The 21,438-nt window shown below is 48.6% G+C and overlaps 1 pseudogene; it reads right to left on the reverse strand.

Annotated features, from left to right (window-relative positions):
* Nucleotides 1–2,816: 2,816 nt before the first annotated feature.
* The window catches only part of LOC149868611 (fibrous sheath-interacting protein 2-like), a 58,840-nt pseudogene continuing 40,218 nt past the window's right edge, over nt 2,817–21,438 (reverse strand).

Below are 21,438 nucleotides of genomic sequence, written 5' to 3' on the forward strand. Positions count from 1 at the left end.
CGTCTACACCCCACAGGAAAGCTTCCTTGGCTGGCGATGTGCCACAAAACCCTGAATGTCTGATTGATTGATTGAAACAGAAGATACCTTCCCTTCCATATCTCCAGGATAGGTTTTTTGAGCATTAAAAATTCATATTGTTTTCATCCTTTGAGAATGTACAGATATTTGGGAGGAGCAAAGGAGGAAAACCACCGCTGACTGCAGGAGAGTGAAACCAGATCACTGCAAGGAGTTTAGGGCCACCCGGGGCTGTAGTATCTGATTGCGGTGTTACACAGGCCAGGGAGCTTCCTGCATCAAGCCCGGATCTGATGATTGAGCTAAAAGCTTTTTCTAGGAAGAGACAGAGGTTGTTTCAGATACTGCCCTGCCCCTGCATCAGGTAGCAGGTTACAGGGAGGTGTCCTCAGTCATTCCTCTCCAAAACTCTGCAGTATGGGTTCATTTCGCAGGGGTTCCATCCCATTCAGCTGGTCGTTCACTCCATGTCTGCGTGCAGTATCCATAGCGGCAAGTGCAATGTGTAGCCAGGCTGACCGGGTGGCATTTACAAGGGGCTGCCTGGGAGTCCCACCCTGTGTAAGTGAGAGCTGCATCTTCTTGCTCTGATGACAAGAATCACACTGACAACGCCGCGCCAAAATGGGACTCCGGTCTGGCTCGTGCATCACCAACAGGAACATCCAAGTGGGCTTCCCTTACCATGCTGCTTTGCAATGCCACAAACGGGGAATAACAGAGGGTGGGATTACACCTTGCTCGGTGGAAACCAGCCCGCCCTTCAGATCAGTGCTACGCTGGCTAGCGCTATGGAAGAAAGAGACTTGGGGGTCATCATTGACCACAAGATGAACATGAGCCTGCAATGCGATGCTGCGGCTAGTAGAGCGACCAAAACACTGGCTTGCATCCATAGATGCTTCTCAAGCAAATCCCGGGACGTCATTCTCCCCTTGTACTCGGCCTTGGTGAAGCCGCAGCTGGAGTACTGCATCCAATTTGGGGCTCCACAATTCAAAAAGGATGTGGAGAAGCTTGAGAGAGTCCAGAGAAGAGCCATGTACATGATCAGAGGTCAAGAAAACAGGCCTTACGACGACAGGCTGAGAGCCATGGGGCTCTTTAGCCTGGAAAAGCACAGGCTTGGATGATCTGATGGCCACCTATAGGTTTATCAGGGGTGACCACTAGTATCTGTGGGAATGTTTGTTCACCAGAGCGCCCCAAGGGATGACAAGATTGAACAGTCATAAACTACTGCAAGACCATTTAAGGCTGGATGTAAGGAAGAATTTCTTTACTGTCCAAGTCCCTAAGGTCTGGAACAGCCTGCCATCGGGGGTGGTTCAAGCACCTACACTGAACACCTTCAAGAGCAAATTCGATGCTTATCTTGCTGGGATCCTGTGACCCCAGCTGACTTCCTGCCCTTCGGGTGGGGGCCTGGACTCGATGATCTTCTGAGGTCCCTTCCAGCCCTAATGTCTATGAAATTTATGAAATCATCCCCCCAGCCCTTGCAGCACATCCTTGCTGACAACCTCTAACCCTCATCTTCTCAGTGTCCAGGGCCCAGACCTTGGACACTGCCACCAAACCGTCTGTTCAAGAGCAATGCACCAAGATCGTAGGGCTAGCACTAGAAACCCTTCTTTCACACGTCAAAAGGTAGACAGCTATGTTCCAGCCCTGGCCTGTGAACTGGTCGCCAGGTGACCTCATGTGGGTCTGTGGTGATGGGCTGGTGAGTGCTTGATAGGGCAGGATGTCGTGTTTCCCACCGGAGAGGCAGAGTAACCCAAACACAAGGTTCAGAGAGGATCTCGAGGCGTGTGACTGCGACCCAGGAATCCCAGGCGAAGGATGCAAACAGGTTGGTGTGGTAGGCTGTTCTGAGCTATGAATTTACCTGGGTCAGTCACCAAAAGAATTCACTTCTGTCTACTTCTTCACCTAAATCTTGAGCTGAGAGAGGGGCTGATTGACTAGCTTCAGAGGGGCAATGGTGACCCCATTGCTGCCTTGGAGTGAGCTGCTTGAGAGAGATGTGATCTGAAGATTTTACTTGTGGTTATCAGCTCATCAATGAAAGGGCATCAGTGAGGCAGTGGGATGGACTGCCTAGAAGAGTTGTAGGCTCTCATTCATTGGAGGTATTCAAGAAAATGAAGGCTAAGCATTGCCAGGGATGACCTGGGAATAGCTATGCCTTTGCTCTACTGGGAGTATTTCTCATGCTTTGGAGCATTGCTGGCTGCCGCAAGGGTCAGGAAGGGATTCTCCCTAGTTGTCAGATGGTACCGGCTGTGAGGGTTTTGCCTTTCATTGTAGTGGTGGGTCATGTTTGTACTTGTACAAGTGCTAACACTGCATGGCACCCTGCGGCACCCCTAAAAAGATCTCAAGACACTCCACAGTGCTGTGGCACCCAGCTTGAGGATTTTATCCTAGTGAATTCTGGATGTACAGCAGGTGTAGATGGAAGAGATGCTCTTGCTGTAATGCCCCTCTGCTGAAAATATCCTCCCACCAGCTGTGGTTGTATAGCTTGATCTGGGCATGGGGAGGAAGCATACAGCATGGTGGCAAGGTAAATTAGCCTTGTATGGAAGCGGAGAGTCCCTGACACATGCTGGTCCCACTGTGTTGCACCAGTGAAAAGGTCTGGTTACAAGCAAGAAGAGAGTTGGGCAGAGCACTGCGCACCTTCATACTGAACCTAGTCTAACCTAGGGACCGCTCTGTCCAGAGACCTCAGATGATCCCCCTGCACCAAAGCTCCCACTCTTGCTTTGCTGCATTGCCAGAAAAAGTTACCTTGATTGTTCAGTGTTCATGGATGCATCAAATGGGTTCCACAAATACAGAGAAGATTCAGCTGGAATGGTCTCCTCGATTTGCTGCAGCTCTTCTTCCTCCTCCCACTGCTGCTCTGATTCAAGGTTGTCTTCCACCCTCTCCTCTCCCTCCTTATCCTCAGTGTAGTGAGCTGCCAGTTGTTCAAGGAGGTCCACCTTGGGCTGATGAGCTTTCAGAGTGGTCAACACAGGCTTCAGCACCTTCCCCAGTGAGGTCCTGCTGAAGGCCTGAAATCAAAGAAAGTTTTGAGGAGGACACCTCAAAGTCAGTGCCACATGAGCATCTTAACAAAAGATCCAACTGGAAGCAAAATAGCATTCACAAAAGAGGATTGCCCCTTCCTTATTCTTTCCACTTACCTGCCCTGGTCTTCCAACTGCTTGTCCTGTGCTACCCAGAGGGAAATGGCTGTCTTCTTGTCTCTGTGCCTCAGATCTGGATCTTTCATCTTGAAGCCACTTCTCAGTCAGCGATGCTCGTAGGTCTCTTAGGGCACCCCCAGCTTGAGCAATGAGTGCTTCTTGGGGTTCCTCAAGAGGTTCTGGTTTTATGCCAATGACTTGTAAATGATCAGATCCCAAGCCTGGAGCAATGGGCACACATTTGATGCTAACACAATGGATTCTTTGCGGAAGCAACTCCTCTGTCCCTGCTGGGGTCTTGTTTGCACTTGTACGTGGGATTGCCTCCTCAGAACTCCTTGTCTTGCCAACAAAAATGCCAAAATCAGCAGGTTCTGCACTGCTTGTGCAAGCTGACTTGGATGGGTCTCTCATCACCTGGCTATCTTCAGTAGGTAAAAGATCTTATTCACTGATGTGTTCATTCATGTTCATCTGTTCTTTTAAGAGGACTACTTGTAAATTCTTTTTGTAGTATTTTTCTAGCTGCATCCTTCAGTAACAAAGTCTTTTCAGCATCCAAGTCCACAATGGGAAAGAGGGAAGGAAACGTGGTCAGAAGATTTGCAGCTAGTTTTTTGATGATAAGATGAACTATTTTACTAAGGACTGATGGTGAGCTGTTTGGGTTCTCCAGAGGCTCGGTAACATCTCTTAGTGTATCTCCAACAATATTGTCAGCTTCGGCACGGTGGTGAAGTGGTGATTCTTCAGAAAGAATGCTCTGCAATGGACTTCCAGAAATCTCTTGGAAGACCAAGTCACAAAGAGCTTCAGAAATAACCAGGCACACATTTCTTAAACAGTTCTGCATGTTGAATTGAGACTGAAACTGTGCCAAAAGCTTGTCATAAACTAAATCAGCAATGGTTTGAATCACAGCATCCTCTCTGGAATGTGGATGTTCAGTATGCTGGCTACAATTGTCATCATCTTTAGAGATTTTTGCCATCACTTGTCTGATTACCTTCAGGTGAAGCAAGTCAAATTTTGCAAGCTCCATTTTCTTTTCTTTAGAGGAAGATGTGCTGGTGGCAGCAGGGAAAATATCAGATAAAAGCCTGCTGATTATATCTTCCGAATATCTGAGGCAGACCTCTGGAGTTGATGGTGTGGGACTTTGGCACTGGGAGGTGCTTGTGGTAGCATCCCCTAAAAGCTTCTTATCAGTTTTGCCAGGCTCTAGAGGTTTATACAGAGCTGAAGGGGGTGCTTTTGCTAAGGGTTAGTGATCAGTAACTTCTCTCCTTCTCAAAACACTTAACCCCTCTGCTGACACACTCTTGTTGCTTTTCATGTTTTTATAAACTGTAACTTTAGAAGCACTTTTGTGCAGAAGGTCAGATAAACTAGAGTGAATAATTTGGGCTGTCAAGGTATCTATGTCAGGGAAGAGACCCTGATCTTCAGAAACCTTCCAGGCTTTGGCCTGGCATCCAGAAAGCTTACTTAACACCGAATCAACCATCTCTGTACTGAAATGTGAAGGATCACTTCCACAGATCACGCTGTCCTAAGCAAGTAAGTTTTGGGAAGGGACATATTTGTTCCTTAGGTCATCACATGTGTTTTTCAAAAAGGCATCAGCATAAATACCGGCAAGAGACTGCAAGGGCTGAGGCTCAATGGTGTATCTTGGCAGTGGTGGTTCCTCTTCAGGGAATATTTTTCTGTGTGATGACAAAAAGGGCTTTCTCGCAAGCTGTTTGCCAATCTGGGGTAGAGTTATACTTGACCGAACTGCCCTTGGCTTGGTAAATATGTCCTGGGGGGATGCAGAAGGTTTGAGCCCCAGAGCTCCTGTGCAGTAATACAGCTTTCTGATGCCTCCTGTGGTAGGTTATGCAAGCTTGGGGACCTGAAGCTGTCGTGGCATTTGCTCTTCCCTTTGGACTTGTTCCCTAGAACAGAGTTCTCTTTCCTGGGCATTGATCAGTGAAAATAATTTTCTAAGCTTCCCTGTTTTAGGGCACTCTTTTGTGACATCAGAAGAAATATCTTCCCCAGTGAGATGGGTTTCTAATTGGCCATCTTTTTGTGTGGATTTGTATTGAAAGTAACTTTGGCCATGGGGAAATTGCTCAGCTTGGAAATTCTGCCCAGGATGCTCAAGAAGAGCTCCCATGCACATACTCTTCCTCCACAAATGAGAGAAATTATTAGCCAGATGAGGAGGTACTGCTGCCGGTTCAGTCTCAGGAGGATTGTCTTCCCAAAACTGTGGCAAGACATGGAGACAGGTCAGGTGAGTGTTGAGAAAAATGTGAGGTTAGTTTTCCTCTACTCCCTTTCTTCCCACATCCTGGTGAGCTGCTGGGTGTTATCTTTCTACCTGTGCAGACACACTTTTTGGCATTGGCCTTGTTGTCACTCGTATCTCTCTAAGTTACTTTTCTCTCTTCATATTCTATTGTTGCGGGATAGATGATATCTGTTACCTCATGTACACACCACACCATTATATTCATAACTGCATGAGTCATCTCCTTGGTCTTGTTCTTCTGTAGCAGGAACAATTGAGAAAGGACAGTAAAGATGTTACTTAATTCCTTCATTCTCCCTTCTGCACAGGACAACAGAGGTCTACTGGGTGCGATTCAAACTTTTAGGATAAATAATAATAGCCCCCCATGAAACGTGATATCAGTTCATAGAAGCTTAGGTCAGAAGGGACCACAACAGATCACTGCGTCCGCCCCCCTGCCTGGGCAGGAAGGAGGGCTGGAGTTGGGGTGAGATATAAATCTAATAGAATAAATATAGTAAATAAAGAAACAGCTGGTTCAGGAAAGGTCAGTGAAGGGCAAACTAGGATCAGCATTGCTTCTCCCCAAGTTTGTTCCTGAAGAACCAAATGTGTTGCCCCCATTTTGCACTTTGGCCCTACAGCCTGAAGGACCAACGTGAAGACCATGGAAGAAAATGCTGACCATCTTGAAGGCCAGGGGAGGTTTGTCACTGATTCCAGCGGGGCCAGGGTTCCCCCACATGAGCAAAGAGATGACCTAATTTTGCCAATTGACCCTACTACAAGTGTCAGGGGAGCGAGGAGTTGGATACACCTCTGGACACCCTCTGTGCAATAGACCCTGTGTCCAGAGACTCTGCCACGGGCTGAGTGGGAAACGAAAGCAAATCTCACATCCCGTATTTGAACATGTGCTTAGGCCTGACATTGGGACTATCTGTCACACCCTGCCCCCCTGCAAAAAAACACGTAACAACTAGCTTGCTTCTCTATGCGGAAAAAGAATCAATTAATTGGCAGGCATTTAATCCATCTCCTACCAAAACGCAAAGGCTGTGCTCTCCCTGGGCAGTGCTGCCCCCTGCTCTTTCTCATGATGAGGCATCTAAACACTTTGTCTGCTGTGCAGCTTTTGTTTTTCAAGGATGGCACAGACGTTTGCTAATGAGCACCCTCACCCGTAGTGCAGGAAGAAAATAGTTTTGTCCCCATTTTGCACTTTGCAGAACTAATCTGTGGCCACCAGGCTCTAGTGCCTTCTGTAGTTTGGTCACACTGTTGTTTCCCTTGGTGTTAAGAAAAGAGTGTCTGTCACACAACCCATCCCAACACAGCACATCTAGCATTATATCCTGCTCACTTGTTTCTGAAAAGAATGTGGACGATTGTGCAAAACAATGCCACTTGGGAGGGCTAGTCCCATACAACAATACATGTCATGGCCGGTGCACTTTATCTTCCAGTTTTGACATCTCCCCATGCCCTGACTTCTTACTTGAAAGGATGATCGTTTCTTGTTTGTGCCTTTATTAGCAATTGACACAAATCTAGGCTGCTAGTTACCTGACATGAAAAGCAATAAATGCTAGGATAGCCCTAAATGTTGAGTGTAAACTGCTTGCAGGTCTAAGAATTTGTATCGCAAGCTGTGCTATAAAAGCCCAACTCTGGGGGTGAGAAAAGGTAAAAGCTTGGCCCTACTGAATTAAATGGGAGTTTGGACATTGACTTTGGTGTAGCCAGAGTTTTGCCTGAGGGACATAACCGTTTTAATGGAAAGACAGTGAAAAGACCGATACAACAGTCGAGACAATACCAGGAGATCAGGACTTTTGAGCATTATAGCACTTTGCTCATCAAACTTAGAAACCACCACGCCCAGCTGGTTCTGTGTTGTACCCTGATCCTGCAAACATTGATGCAACGTGCTAAGAAACAAGCACGGGAGCAGTCATGTTGACCTCCCTGTGATCACAGACATACTTGGAATAAGGCATGTGCATCTTGTTAGATTAGGGCTGTAGTCATCAACTTCTTTGTGAAAGCCTAAAAAGAATTGCCAGCAGATCCATAGGCCACTATTGACTCTAGCCATTTACCGACTGCCTTGTTAAGGTATATATGATAAATATACATATATATGTAAATTGTACTGTGGCTTTGTTTCTAACCTTCATTGCTTTATGAAGCATGCGGTGTTTCTTTTTGCTTTGTTATTTTTTAAGTACATCCAACTGAATTTTTTTCTGAGAAGCTTTTGAGTTTTTTGTACACTGTTGAAACCTTGGCTGAATCTGCTGAGAAAAACATAAACTGTTGGTTACTATCACTTCTGCTGCAGTCAGTGGCTGCTCCACTCCCTCCTTTACCTGGGTTTCTTTTTGCTAAAGCGATTGTGGCTTTTTTGAACAGATCCAAGAAGTTACTAATACCATTTGTGAACTAGAGCTTGGAGGTTGGCAAACTGTTTCAGTGGAGTGTATTGTTGATGAATTTACACAGGCCATGTCCTGCCTTTTCATCAGCACAATGAGAGTGGAAGGATGCATCTTTCTCTTAGGAGCCAGAACGGGGAGCATGCTCCATGTTTCTCTTTTTTAGGAGATGTTCTAAGTCACCTCCTCAATGCATTTTAGAGTAAGGCCTTGCAGTGGGATCTGAGCTATCCAATTGAATGCTTGGATGCTTGGCATGGAGCCAAGAATAAGGAAAAATGTCACTGCAGCGGGGTCAAGTTGGAAGGGACCCAAAAGCAGAGGTCAGGCTTGTTGGGGGCAGAGAGTATGCCCAGGGCCCTGGGTTCACTCGGGTGAACCCCTCTTCAGATGCCTGAACATCCGTGAGTCTCCCCATTCTTGTACTCCCAGCAAATTTCTGCGAGCCATACTCGTAAAGTGTGTCCTGCTCCCCTACCCCCACCTCACTCTAAACCAGTGGCCAGAGAGGTGGCCAGCCCATTGAATCACAATCACCTTGCGCTTAGCAATCACCTGGCCATGGTCTCCTAGCATCAAATGTGGGGGCGGGGCCTTGGCAAAGAGGGTGGAGCCAAGCTGAAGCTGACGCCAAGGGGGCGGGGTATGGGGAAGCAGCAAGGGGTGACGGCAGGTGGGGCGGGGCCTGGCAGGAAAGGCAGTGCTGGGCCTGACAACAAGGCGGCAGGGCCAAGCGGAGCCTGCGGAGAAGGGTGCGGGGCCAAGCAGAGCCTGAGAAGGGGCGGGGCCAAGCGAAGGGTGGAAGGGGGTGGGGCCAAGTGGAGCCTGGGGAGAAGGGGCAGCTGAAGAGAAGGGAGCGAGGCCACCGGGAGCCTGAGAAGAAGGGGGCGGGGCCCAGTGGAGGCTGAAAAGAAGGGTGCGGGGACTAGCCGAGGCGGAGGAGAAGGGGCTGGGATCAAGGTGGGCCTGAGGAGAAGGGGCCTGGGCGAAAAGGGCAGGTTCATGTTGAGACGCTGAAGTGGGGCCTGGGGCAGCAGCAAGAGGGTGACCACAGGCAGGGTGGGCCTGAGGGGAAGGGGGCGGGGCTGAGCCGAGGCTGAGGAAAAAAGGGGGTGTCATTTCCTGCCCAAGCCCCCACTCCTCCTCCAGCTGCCCGTCTCCGTGTCTGTGGTGGCTCTCATAACTGCTGCGTGCCTAGCGCCCATGCCCCAATTACCCAAGATGCTGACTCCATTGCTGAAGAATGGCTAGTGGCAGATGTCGCTCCACTTGGCTTTCTTGGAGGCAGGTGTTGGAGATTGAACCAGCTGTGTGAGGCTGCAGCCCCAAACAGCCTGAAGTGGATCCTTTTCGGGATCAGCCTGCATTGGCCCAGATGACCTCCTGTGCCTCCTGGCCTGCAAATGAGGTCCAGGTCTCCTGCCCTTATATCAGCGTGGGCAGTTATTTTGGGCAGAGGGCCACTTGCTGAGTTGTGGCAAGCCACCGAGGGCCTCATGACAGGCTGCTGGGGGCAGGTTAATGTTTTCTATATTTTTTAGGGGGCCCGTGGGCTGGATACAATGGTCTCGTGGGCTGCATCTTGCCTGCCCCTGCCTTAAATCTTCTCATCTCAGGTGCCTTTGTGAAGTTGACCAGAGGTATTGCCCATGGGTTATGGGGAAGGCTGCAGGTTTCCGGAAGGAGGATCAGATTGGGGAGCAGTGGGAAAGAGACAAAGAAGGAGGAAAGCCAAACAGAAAAACTTGATGCGAAGGAAAGGGACTCTGGACAGAGTCTTGAGGGCTCGATCATGTATTGGCCACGTTTTGGCTACAAGAGCCTTTCAGCAAGTTCCCCATAACCTGGAAGTGGGTCTCTGGCCTTGGAGCTCCTTCCCACTGTAGGAACAGACTTTTTTCCCTTGTCAGAGTGTGGATGGTGAAAGAGAAGAGTGCCTGGGAGTGAAAGTGTTTGTTATTTTCTTTTTGTTCTTAAAATCGGTGCAGTAATCTTTATTTTCTTCCCAGTGCAGGAAAGGGTGAGATTTCATAGATTTCATAGACATTAGGGCTGGAAGGGACCTCGGGAGATCATCGAGTCCAGCCCCCTGCCCAAAGGGCAGGAAGTCAGCTGGGGTCATAGGATCCCAGCAAGATAAGCATCCAATTTACTCTTGAAGGTGTTCAATGTAGGTGCTTGAACCACCTCCGCTGGCAGACTGTTCCAGACCTTGGGGGCTCGGACAGTAAAGAAATTCTTCCTTATGTCCAGCCTGAAACGGTCTTGCAGGAGTTTGTGACCGTTCGACCTCGTCATCCCTTGGGGTGCTCTGGTGAACAAACGTTCCCCCAGATCCTGGTGGTCACCACTGATAAACTTGTAGGTGGCCATCAGATCACCCCTGAGCCTGCGCTTTTCCAGGCTAAAGAGTCCCATGGCGCTCAGCCTGTCATCGTAAGATCTGTTTTCCTGACCTTTGATCATGCGCGTGGCTCTCCTCTGGACTCTCTCAAGCTTCTCCACATCCTTTTTGAATTGTGGAGCCCAAAACTGGACGCAGTACTCCAGCTGTGGCCTCACCAAGGCCGAGTACAAGGGGGGAATGACGTCCTGGGATTTGCTTGAAAAGCATCTATGGATGCACGCCAGCATTTTGGTCGCTTTACTAGCCGCAGCATCGCATTGCAGGCTCATGTTCATCTTGTGGTCAATGATGACCCCCAAGTCTCTTTCTTCTGTAGTGCAATCCAACGTAGCACTGCCGAGCCTATAAGGGTGCTGCAGGTTTTTCCTCCCAAGGTGGAGAACCTTGCATTTTTCGGTGTTAAACACCATCAGGTTCTCGTCTGCCCATTTGCTGAGCTTGTCCAGGTCAGCCTGGATCACCCGCCTATCTTCTGGCGTGGATGCTTTGCCCCAAAGTTTGGTGTCATCAGCGAACTTGGCCAGTCCACTCCTGACTCCAATGTCCACATCATTAATGAAGATGTTGAACAGTATGGGTCCCAGGACAGAGCCTTGAGGGACCCCACTGGTCACAGGGCACCACGATGAGTGACTGCCATCAATCACAACCCTCTGGGTCTGACCACGGAGCCAATTTCCCAGCCAGCGGATCATGGTGGAGCCAAAGCCACAACCGGCCAGTTTGGCCAAGAGGTGATCATGGGATACCAGATCAAAAGCTTTTTTGAAGTCAAGATATATGACATCAATCTCTTCTCCCCTGTCCAGGTGATAGGTCACCTGGTCATAGAAGGAAATGAGATTGGTCAAACAAGACCTACCCGCAACAAACCCATGCTGGCTGTCCCTTAGAATGTTAGCCTGGGCCAGTCCATCAAGGATGGCCTCCTTAATAAACTTTTCTAAGATCTTCCCCAGGATAGAAGCCAGGCTAATGGGCCTGTAGTTAGCCAGATCCACTCTCCTCCCTTTCTTGAAGATCGGCACCACATTGGCCTTCTTCCAGTCTTCGGGTACTACACCAGAGCGCCAGGAGTTTTCAAAGATCCATGCCAGGGGCTGGGCTATGACGCTCGCCAGCTCCTTGAGTACCCTGGGGTGCAGGTTGTCAGGGCCAGCTGACTTGAAGGTATCCAGCTTCTCAAGGTGTTCCTTCATGAGGTCAGCATTTATGGAGGGTAGGGGATCCCCATCACCCGGATCTCCCTGTCCCATAGCAGGCATGGGCGTCCCATGGGATTGATGAAAGACTGACGCAAAGTACCTATTTAATAGGTTGGCTTTTTCCTGGGCGTCAGTTGTCAGTTGCCCCATCTGGTTTAGCAGGGGTCCAACATTGCCCTTGCTTTTCCTCCGACTCCCCACATATCTGAAAAAGGACTTTTTGTTGTCCTTGATGCCTGACGCTAGTTGGAGTTCAGTTGCAGCCTTGGCTTTCCTGGTTTGCTCCCTGCAGGACTGGAGCAGCATGGAGTAATCCTCCTTGGAGGTGAATCCCGTCCTTCATCCTTTGTAGGCTTTCCTTTTTAGCCACAGTAGGTCCGCTAGGTCTCTGGAGAGCCAGGGGGGCTGCTGTGCCTTCTTGCTGCCTTTCCTCCGTGTTGGAATAGATTTAGCTTATGCACTGAGGATCGCTTCCTTGAGAAGCAACCACTCTTCTTGAACTCCCAACTCCCTGGGGTCATGGTCCCTGAGGGCCTGACTGACTAGCCTCTTGAGCTTGTCAAAGTCGGCTTTTCTGAAGTCAAGGACTTCTGTGTTGCTGACTGACTTGCCAGCTTTACGGCGGATGGTGAAGGTGATCAGCTCGTGGTCGCTGTCACCCAACTTCCCATCAATCACTAGGTCGCTGATTAGGTCGTCCCCCGTAGCCAGTACCAGGTCAAGCAGCGCTTTGCCTCTCGTTGGCCCATAGACTTCTTGAGTCAGGTAGAGGTCATCCACGCACAAGAGAAAGCTTTGTGCCCGGTCAGATTTAGCTGAGTGATCTTCCCACGAGATGTCCGGGTAATTGAAGTCACCCATGACAACCAAGGTCCTGGAGCAAGCGGCCTCAGTCAGTTCCTGGGTGAACTCCTGGTCAAGCTTGGGACTTTGAGTGGGAGGTCTGTAGTAGACTCCCACCGTTGTGTCTCCTGTGCCGAATTCCCCACAAATTTTTACCCAGAGGGTCTCTAGCTGTCCATGCCGGTCGCCAACATCAGCTTGCAGGGACATGTAGCTTTCCTTCACATAGAGAGCTACACCCCCGCCCCTTTTGTCAACACGATCCCTCCTGTACAGGGTATAGCCCTCTATACCCGTGGTCCAGTCATGGGTGGAGTCCCACCAGGTCTCCGTTATCCCAATGACATCATATTTCTTTGCACTGAGCAGGAGGACGAGCTCGTTCTGCTTGTTGCCCAGGCTCCTGGCTTTAGTGTACAGGCAGGCAAGTGTGCCCTTGGGGGCTCTTGCCTTGCCCACAGATTGTGCCAGGGCTGGGGCGGGGTGGGCTCCCTTAAGTGCCCCTTTAAGTGCCTTGGTCCGCTGGCTTTGCAAGGGCCGTTCAGCGGGCCAGCAGGGGCAGTAGTCCCCCCATCCCCCAGCGGCCTTAGTTTAAAGCCCGGTGGAGCAGGTCAGTCAGCCTGGCTGAGAAGAGCCTCGTCCCCAGGGGAGAGAGGTGGATGCCATCTCTTCCCAGCAGCTCGCTGCCTTTCTCTCCAAAGAGTGCGCTGTGGTCATGGAAGCCAAAGCCTTCCTGATAACACCAGCGCTGCAGTCTTTGGTTCACCGCGTGGATCCTCCTCTCCCTCCTCAGCCCATAGCCCGAGACTGGGAGGATCGACGAAAACACCACCTGAGCTCCCAGATCCCAGATGCGTCCTCATAGCCTTCCCCTCCCACCTCCTCACCTAGATGGTAAAGCAACATAATAGCTTTCCATGCCTTCTGGCCTTGCAGACCATTGCCCCCCCCGCCCCGCCTTAATATGTGTGGACACATGATCTCCCTGTATGTCAGGGGTCTGATTTTATGCCCCTCTTTTTGGTTGGCTAGCGTGTTGTTTTGGCTACTTTGTAGCTCATGTGAAGGGCTACTGCCCTCCTGGCAGTGAGTGCCCGGGCAGTTGGCCAGCCGCTTCTTCTGCACTCCTGCCCTGGCCTGCAGCCTGTAAGCAGGTTCCATGTCTGCTTGATTCTCTGGGTCGGGTCTTGTTTCACTTGGTGAGGTTGGCCAGAGATAATAGCCACGGAGTACAGGGAAGGTTACAGGCTTCTGGAGGATACTGTGTGTGTTGGGACCCCAAGGCTTAGTGACCGTCCTGTAACTCAGGTCCAGGTCTCTGCTCCTCTGTTCTGGTGCTCCTGGCAGTTTTGAGATGGCCTCCTGTGGCACCCTGTAAACAGGGCTGCACCCCCACCCCTTCTAAACTGGGGACAGAAGGCCTTGTTTAGTCCTTTGGGCTCTGTCGCTTCCATGACAGGAGGCTGAAGTCATGGCCCTTGTGTCCCTGGACATGGAGCAGCTTTGAGTCCTGACTGAGACCGTCTGAGGCACCTGTCAGCTGGCATTCAGGGCTTTGCAGGTTGTCTCTGGGCTTCATGCTCCAGCAGCCAGCTGTGTGGTGGGAGGACCACCTTGTAAGCAGGGTTGCTGGTACTTGTGGTCACTGTTCATGGTGCCACCCTAGCAGTTCTGTCCAGAGTCCTGGCCCATCACACTCTGCTTCTGGCTGGATGTCAGAGGCCAAACCTGCTCTTCCCATGGACAGAGGATGGAGTGGCAGCAGGTTCATTTACAGGTAAGAGGAGGAGAGAAGCTGGGGTCTGTAGTCTCATCCTCTGATGTGCTGACTTAAATCCAATGTCTGTCTGTGTCTTTTAAGCCCCCAGAAGGAGAAGCAGGGAAATGACAGACAAGCCAGAGTTAGCCACAAAGGAGGGAAGAGACCCACATTAGCCCACTCTAATGGAAGGTAAAGGAGTTTGGACACAATGTCTGTCCTCTCTGTAAGTAGCATCCCCAAGTTGTTGACCTTGTGATTAACGAGTCATGGAAGGTGTGGAGCACTGGGACCTCCTTATACACAGGGTTCGTGTCTTAGGTCCTCCTGTTGTCATACATGGGTGGTTGCTGGGGGGGTACTCCTCATTTAGGAAACCAGACATATGTCAGATCTCCGTCATTTTTTAAAGGATAACAAGCTTGAGAGTGCAATAGTCGTTATGAACTACATTATTCTATATTTTTAGGGGGGTGTGCATTTCATTGCCAGTCAACTTCACTTCTGTTTTGGGTACTATTGCAGGTGCCTGAAGGGCAGCTGGAGAAGAATGAACAGAAGCAGGAAAAGAAACTCAGGAATAAAAAGGGAGGGTTGGGGTGGGCAGGAGGGAGGGAGGGTAATTTTTAATGTATACTTAGACAAGTACAGACGGAGACTATGTGTATCTCTACACTTTCAGACACCCATAAGGAGCAAGCAGCCCCACGCTTCAAGTTGCACCGTATGTTCGGTCTCGGGTTTGTCTTGATTGTGTGTGACGAGGTTGAGGCATTGTGTATACTGATATGCGGCAGTCAAGGGTTTTGCGGGTAGTTTGGCTGGTTAAGTGGTTGATGAAAATAGATGCGATTGGAGGCAGCGTGTAGGTTTTTGTTGGTTGGGTTGTTGAGTGGTTCCTGGTGGTAGTGTAGAAATGCAGGTTTGTGCATAGTTCTGTTAGTGCCTTGGCTGTAGCTTGCTTCAGCTGTAGGTTGCGATGCCAGTAGAATGACAAAAGTATAAAAAACTTTTCACTTTGTGGCTGGAGCTTTTCTGAACTGAGAAGATTCAGTCATTATCCTTCCTACTGTGAGCTGGCTGAAGGAATAAACCTTTTCATTCTATCTACTGATCCAATCTGTGTTCTTTCTTGTTTAATGCAAATATTTCCTGTTGTGATTTACTAGTGGTAAAAGAATGTATGACAGATGGTTCCTAGTCATCAATTTACAATTGGTAATGCACTGTAGGAAATCAGTCCTGCTTCTCTGAGCAACTAAAAATAAGGTACAGTGAAGTTGTGATGATTTGGTATGATCTGTTGAAGTTCAGCTGATCCTTGTCTAAAAAGAAAAACTCGTCCCAATAAAAGTAAAATACTCAGGAAACTTGTGAGCTTCTTGATGTCTTTTTAGTTCCATTGTTTCAGACCGTGTTGTCTGAATGCCTCTAGTATGAGTCTTGCTACTTCTAATAGCACAGTGGGTGTTTTTTTCTGTAATGGGCTGGGTCACGGCCCTGGGAAGATGCACTTGTCACCTTGCAAGAAGGAGAATGACTGACTGTGTCAAAACCTGGAGGCAACTGGGGATTCATGAGTCCCTGCAGTTCAGCTGTGGTCCCGCCGCTTTCCTGTTCAATGTAATGTCCGTGGGCTTTCAGCCATCTCTACCTGAGTTGTGAGGGAGTCAGACCCATTTTCTCACTGCCATTATATTTTTTAAATAAAAATGAATTTAAAAATTATATAATTTATTTTCAGACATATAACTTTTTAATTATTGGGGAAATGTTAAGTCAGTGACAGTCAGCACATTTGGCTGGAGGGAGGTTATGAATATTTAACCACTGAAACAAAAATGCATTTGACTAAGTGGAGGCTTCCGATTAACACAGGGTATAAGATACAAAGCTGCTCTTGCTTTTGGCTGATCCACATCAAAAACAAAAAAAAATACCAAAGGAAAAAACCCTGCTCAGTGCTGTCATCCCATGGCACCAGCTCCGCATGGCAGCCCTGTTATGGGCCAGCTGGGCACTGGGAGTATATCAATTTAGCCACTCAGCTGTTTGGTTTGGGATCGAGGAGGCAGAGTTGGGAGTAAAATAATGGTAAATTTATTATAGGTTATACACACACACACACACACCAGTTAACAGAAGGATAAATACAATAAGCAGAAAATGCAATATTAAAGAGGTAATAGTAAATAATAACAGATAAATAGATCCATCTGTCACAAGCCAGCTAGGCACTGTGAGGGTATCAGCCTCTGGACTGTTTAAAACAACAAATAGTCGGACATGGGTTGGCAACTTATTGATAGTCCCTCAATGCCAGGTGTGCACCAGGTGATTCCAGCAAAGTCAGGCATCCCCTATCAATGCTGTCTGAAGGATTACCAGGCAAGGTCCCTTGATCAGGATCTGATCCTCACTCACACTGGGAGTCTGGAGTCCGGGCTTGGAACAGCAATTTCTGTCTTGTTCTCTCTTTCCTGTTGGACATGAGCTTTTTATACCAAGTCTTATGCTAATCTGCTGGTCTTAGGGCAATTTACATTCTTGTTTTAACACCTTTTAATCCCATAAGGTAATAGGTATAAAATTATTATAAAAGGTTACTACCCAGACTTGGGTTTATCCAATACGCAAATTGCAATAAAGCATCTTCAGGTTTGAAATTAACATTACCCCACTTAATCCAGCCTCTTTAGAACTCTGACTATGCTTTTTTGAGAAGTCCTTTCCTGGAATGTGCTGAATAAGCTAGGCAGTGGAATCCAGTTTTTATCATCATCATGATGAAATTCTGAGCAAGAAAGAACTATTACGTCAGCTAATTTCACAGCTGTAGCTTTGTCTTTGAGGCCTAGTCAGTTCCACAAACAGTTACAAGTTACATTTGTGGGTTACAAAAATACAGTCTTTATATTAGACAAAAGTTCCAAATGCCTCCAAGAAGCACATATTTATTGCCTATTAATTCCTTTGGTTCTGGCCATCACAAGCCTGCAGGTGAAATTGGGGAAAGCAAACCCTGCTTGGGGCAGGGCTGAGCTGGGAGCCACAGGGCTTGGCAGAGGTGGTGGGCCCAGCCTACGGGACATGGTATTTGCAGGTCCAAAGAAGAGATGTGGGGCGGTGTGAGCCAGTGCTGCTCCATGGGGTGGTGAGGCTGGCTGGGGGGATAGGCTTGTATTCGGAATGCTGATTGAGGGTTAAGGGAGTTGGGTGCTTGGCTGCTGGTCGAGTAAGACTGGGAAACTTTTTGGCCTTTACTGAGATGCAGTTCTTGCCACTGGCAAAACTTAAAATCAGAGATGGAGGTGACTCTGATGTCTGGTCACCTCCAGGATTGGGCAGCAGCTGAGTAAGTGTTTTCAGTTAACAGTATAGGATTCAGGCTCCCAGCTTGCAACCTAAGCCCCACTTTACATGTGCAAAGTCCTTTTTTGTTTGGCTCTGCCCCTGAGTGTCAATCTGAACCTCATTTCCACGCACGAAGTGTTCCATGTAACAGGTCTTCGCTTCACAGGGGTGCAGTGATGATGATCCCTGGGTTAAGTAAACCAAGGGAAGACTGACAGAAGTCTAAGATGGCCCTAGGTAGGGTCTGCATCAATACAGTAACACAACCCAGTATTTAACCAACTCCCTGTGAGGGCAGGGGGCCAAGGCCTGTGGAACACCCTTGGGTCTCCAGCTGTCTCCCTCCTATGTCACATTGCAGGGTTTTTTGCTTTGTCTGTATATCTCTATATAGCTCTCTGTATATCTCTATGTCTGCCTTACTTGCTTGCACTCACACCTCTGCCCCAGCACTGACACCTGGGCATTGCAAGTGGTGCCATGCAGCTGAGCTGGGCCTCTAGAAATTGCTATGGTTGGGAAGCCCTGGCTCCAGGTGGGAGGACTGGGAGCTCTTTTGCAGCCTCTCTCTTGCCCCTGCCAGGTGGGAGAAGGACATGGCGCTACTCATTTCCTGGCAGGTGCTAAGGGGTCTGCTAAATGGGAGCACCTTCAGCACCTGCCAACTCAGGCTTTGGCTCTGGGGACTGTGCAGGAAGGGGAAAGAACCCCTGGAAGAGCAGTGGGCACTTTCCCCCCAGGGGAAACCCCAAACAGCTAGGCATGGCAGTGTTGGGGCCGTCTCCCTGCCAGCACCGATGTCCTCAGTGACTCCCTGATGCTGGCTGCTTTGTTCCTGATGGGAATATTCAACTCTAACTTGAGCCCTCCCTCCACCTTGGTTCCCAGCCCCTTCTTGCATATCCTCCCTCTGGTGAGAGTCTGGTGGAGCATGGGACCAGACCTGAGGCCCCTCCATCACCTGCTCCTTCCTCTGTATCCCATACAGCTACAGCAAGATGTGGCCGCATGGTCCAGGGCTGACCTGGATGCTGGCTGACGCTTGAGAAAAGCCCCAACAGCAAATTTAGGGGTCACCCACAAGGCGGACATCTAGCATGGGGCCAGTACCAGGCAGCAACTACAGCACTGGAAGGCTCTGGTCTCTGCCTCAGAGGGAGCAGTGATTTTGAGGTAGGGCTGTCTAGGGAAGAGTAAGTGGGAGGGGTTGGGCTTGATAGCAATCTTCAATGGCAGAGGGGTGGTCAGGGAGAAGATGGTGATCGACTGCTTCTTACCCACTGATGAGAATGAGACAATCCCTGGAATACAGATGCCAGGTCTAGTATAGTGGGTCTAGGCAGGAGGGTCCAGCAAGAGAAGAGGGGCAGAGGCTGAGGCCGCAACAAGGAACAGGAAGGTCTAGAACAGCCTAAAATTGGACTTGGGCCAAGTGCCCCTGAGGTCACTAACTAGCAACACCGGTGAGGCATAGGCATGGCTGGAGGGGATGTCAGAGGCTATGATTAGCCCATAAGGCAATTAGTGTCCTGGGAACATGTACAGGTCACGAGGCCCACCTAGTGAAGGTTTGGATTTGTGCTACCATGGTTTAGAAGGGAAGCCACTGGTGAAGATAAGACTAAGGCCTACTCTAGTACTCTTGAACAGCTTCTTTTTGAAAATTAACCATTATATCGAGGCATGAAAGGAGAGTGTAAAGGGAAGGTACTTAGAGCTAATGCAGGGTACTAGCCTTGAGAAGACCAGGGGGCATCACAGCTGCCCTTACATGCCTGGTCTTGCTACAGAGACATCAACATGACAGGAGACCCCAATCATTTCTCCTGATATAGTTAAATTATAGACGTAGTTCCTGCCCTTGGGGATTGGGAATCTTGCATGTGAGGCTGTATGTTTTTGTTGGCAGTTGTGTGCAGCTGGGTAAGAGCACCAGCCCACCCAAGCCCTTATTACAGCTGGCTTTTTCAGACCTCTGAGGTGTCAGCTGTAGAGTAAAAACCCCAGGGACAATAGGTCCGCTAAGGATAGATACATAGCAGCAGGGGAAGGAGCTGGGGTGAAGCCACCCATCTTCTGTGACCCAGTTAATAAAACGTGCCTAGACCAGGGGGATGTGGCTTCTGCCACATAAGCTGCAGTGTCATTCTGCCAGGAGTCAGGAGCTGGCCGGGCAAAACACAGACATAGCCTCATATTGACTTGTGGAATAGTGGGAACTTTAGTGAGTCACTGCAGTCCCTTGGCCACTTGTCACAAATGATCCTTCTCAGCAGGCTAAATTAGCCTACTACGAATTTCACACTAAAGCAGTTATTCTGCTCCCAGGACCCAAGACAGCTCATTTAAAGCTAGGTCAAGTGTCTCTACACAGTACTGCACCATGTCATGTAGACATCTCTAGAGATGCCAGAAATACAGTTAGCCCTGTAACCAGCAAATGTATCATTTACTTCTCAAAAGTAGAATTGTTCAGTCTTGCAAGTTTGTGTATTGAAATCTATATAGTTTCTATGTAGACATTTACTAAGTAAGAATAGGTTGTACCAAGAAATTAATATCATCTCTTACCTTCTGAATTACATGCCCTGAGAAATTTTTTCTTCAGATTAAAATTCAAATTCAGGGGCAGGCCACTGCACAATTCAGAGTAGAATAGAGCATGCTACATGGAATCTACAAATAAACAGAACTAGGACCTGATCCTAAAGCAAAGTCATTGGAAAGTTTCCTTTGTTTTTCAGAAACAGAGGGTAAGACCCAAAATCATGCCCTTGTAATAAATAAATACATACATTTCTCCACATAAGAGAGCACATTAGAACACCAGATAGGCATAAATGTTCATCCAACCATCTCTCAGTATTTTGGGATGGCCCACTAAAGAGCTTCTGTTGCCTCATAGAAAATGTGGAAACAAACCTATTTAGGAATAATTCTACTTCTACATTACGCACGTTCTGCATTTCTTTCCCCTTGTACTTTATTACCAAGGACATTTGAATGCAAACATAGTTTTTAAACAGCTCATCTTCTTTTCAGCTGTATGTTCCTATGCTTAAATCTTAACCTTTCCTTTCTGTCTGTACAGTAACAAAAGATTAAGATGACAAAAGCTAAGGAATGTTGCTTCATTTGGGGAACTGGCAGCACAAGATGAATTCTGAACACAAATTACACACATTTAAGTAGCAATAAAGAAATTAAGAGAGTACATTTTTCCAATATTGAAAAAATCTTGTTGTATTGATATTCAAGATCCATGTAAGGTGCATATTCAGCAAAACATTTAAGCTTTCACTACTAGTTTATGTCCCATTCAAATCAATGGGACATACATTTTATGCATCTAAAATAAGCATGTACTACTGAGTCAGGGTCTAACAGTTAATTGGAAGAAACTGAAGAGTCCTTCATACTCATCTTACTGACCATGATCCTACAGATTCTTAGTCAGGTGAGTAGTTTTAAAGGGGATTATAGTTTCATAGTTTCTAGGGTCGGAAGGAACCTGAGTAGATCATCTAGTCCAACCCCCTGCCATGGCAGGAAAGAGTACTGGGGTCAAACGACCCCAGCAAGGTGTTCATCTAACCTCCTCTTAAAGACCCCCAGGGTAGGAGCCTGCACCACTTCTCTTGGAAGCTGGTTCCAGACCCTAGCTGCCCTGACCGTGAAGTAGCGCCTCCTGATATCCAGCCTAAATCTACCCCCCGCCAGCTTGTGACCGTTATTCCTGGTCACTTCTGGCAGTGCTCAGGGGAACAGGGACTCCCCCAGTGCCTGCTGGTCCCCTCTGACTAGTTTATAACAGGCCACTAGATCCCCCCTCAGTCTTCTCTTATGGAGGCTGAACAGGTTCAGGTCCCGTAGCTTCTCCTCATAGGGCCTGCCTTGCTGCCCCCTGATCATACAAGTGGCCCT

This window comes from Crocodylus siamensis, chromosome 3, assembly GCF_052110815.1.
Source record: "Crocodylus siamensis isolate JL-2025a chromosome 3, ASM5211081v1, whole genome shotgun sequence".
Classification (NCBI taxonomy): domain Eukaryota; kingdom Metazoa; phylum Chordata; order Crocodylia; family Crocodylidae; genus Crocodylus; species Crocodylus siamensis.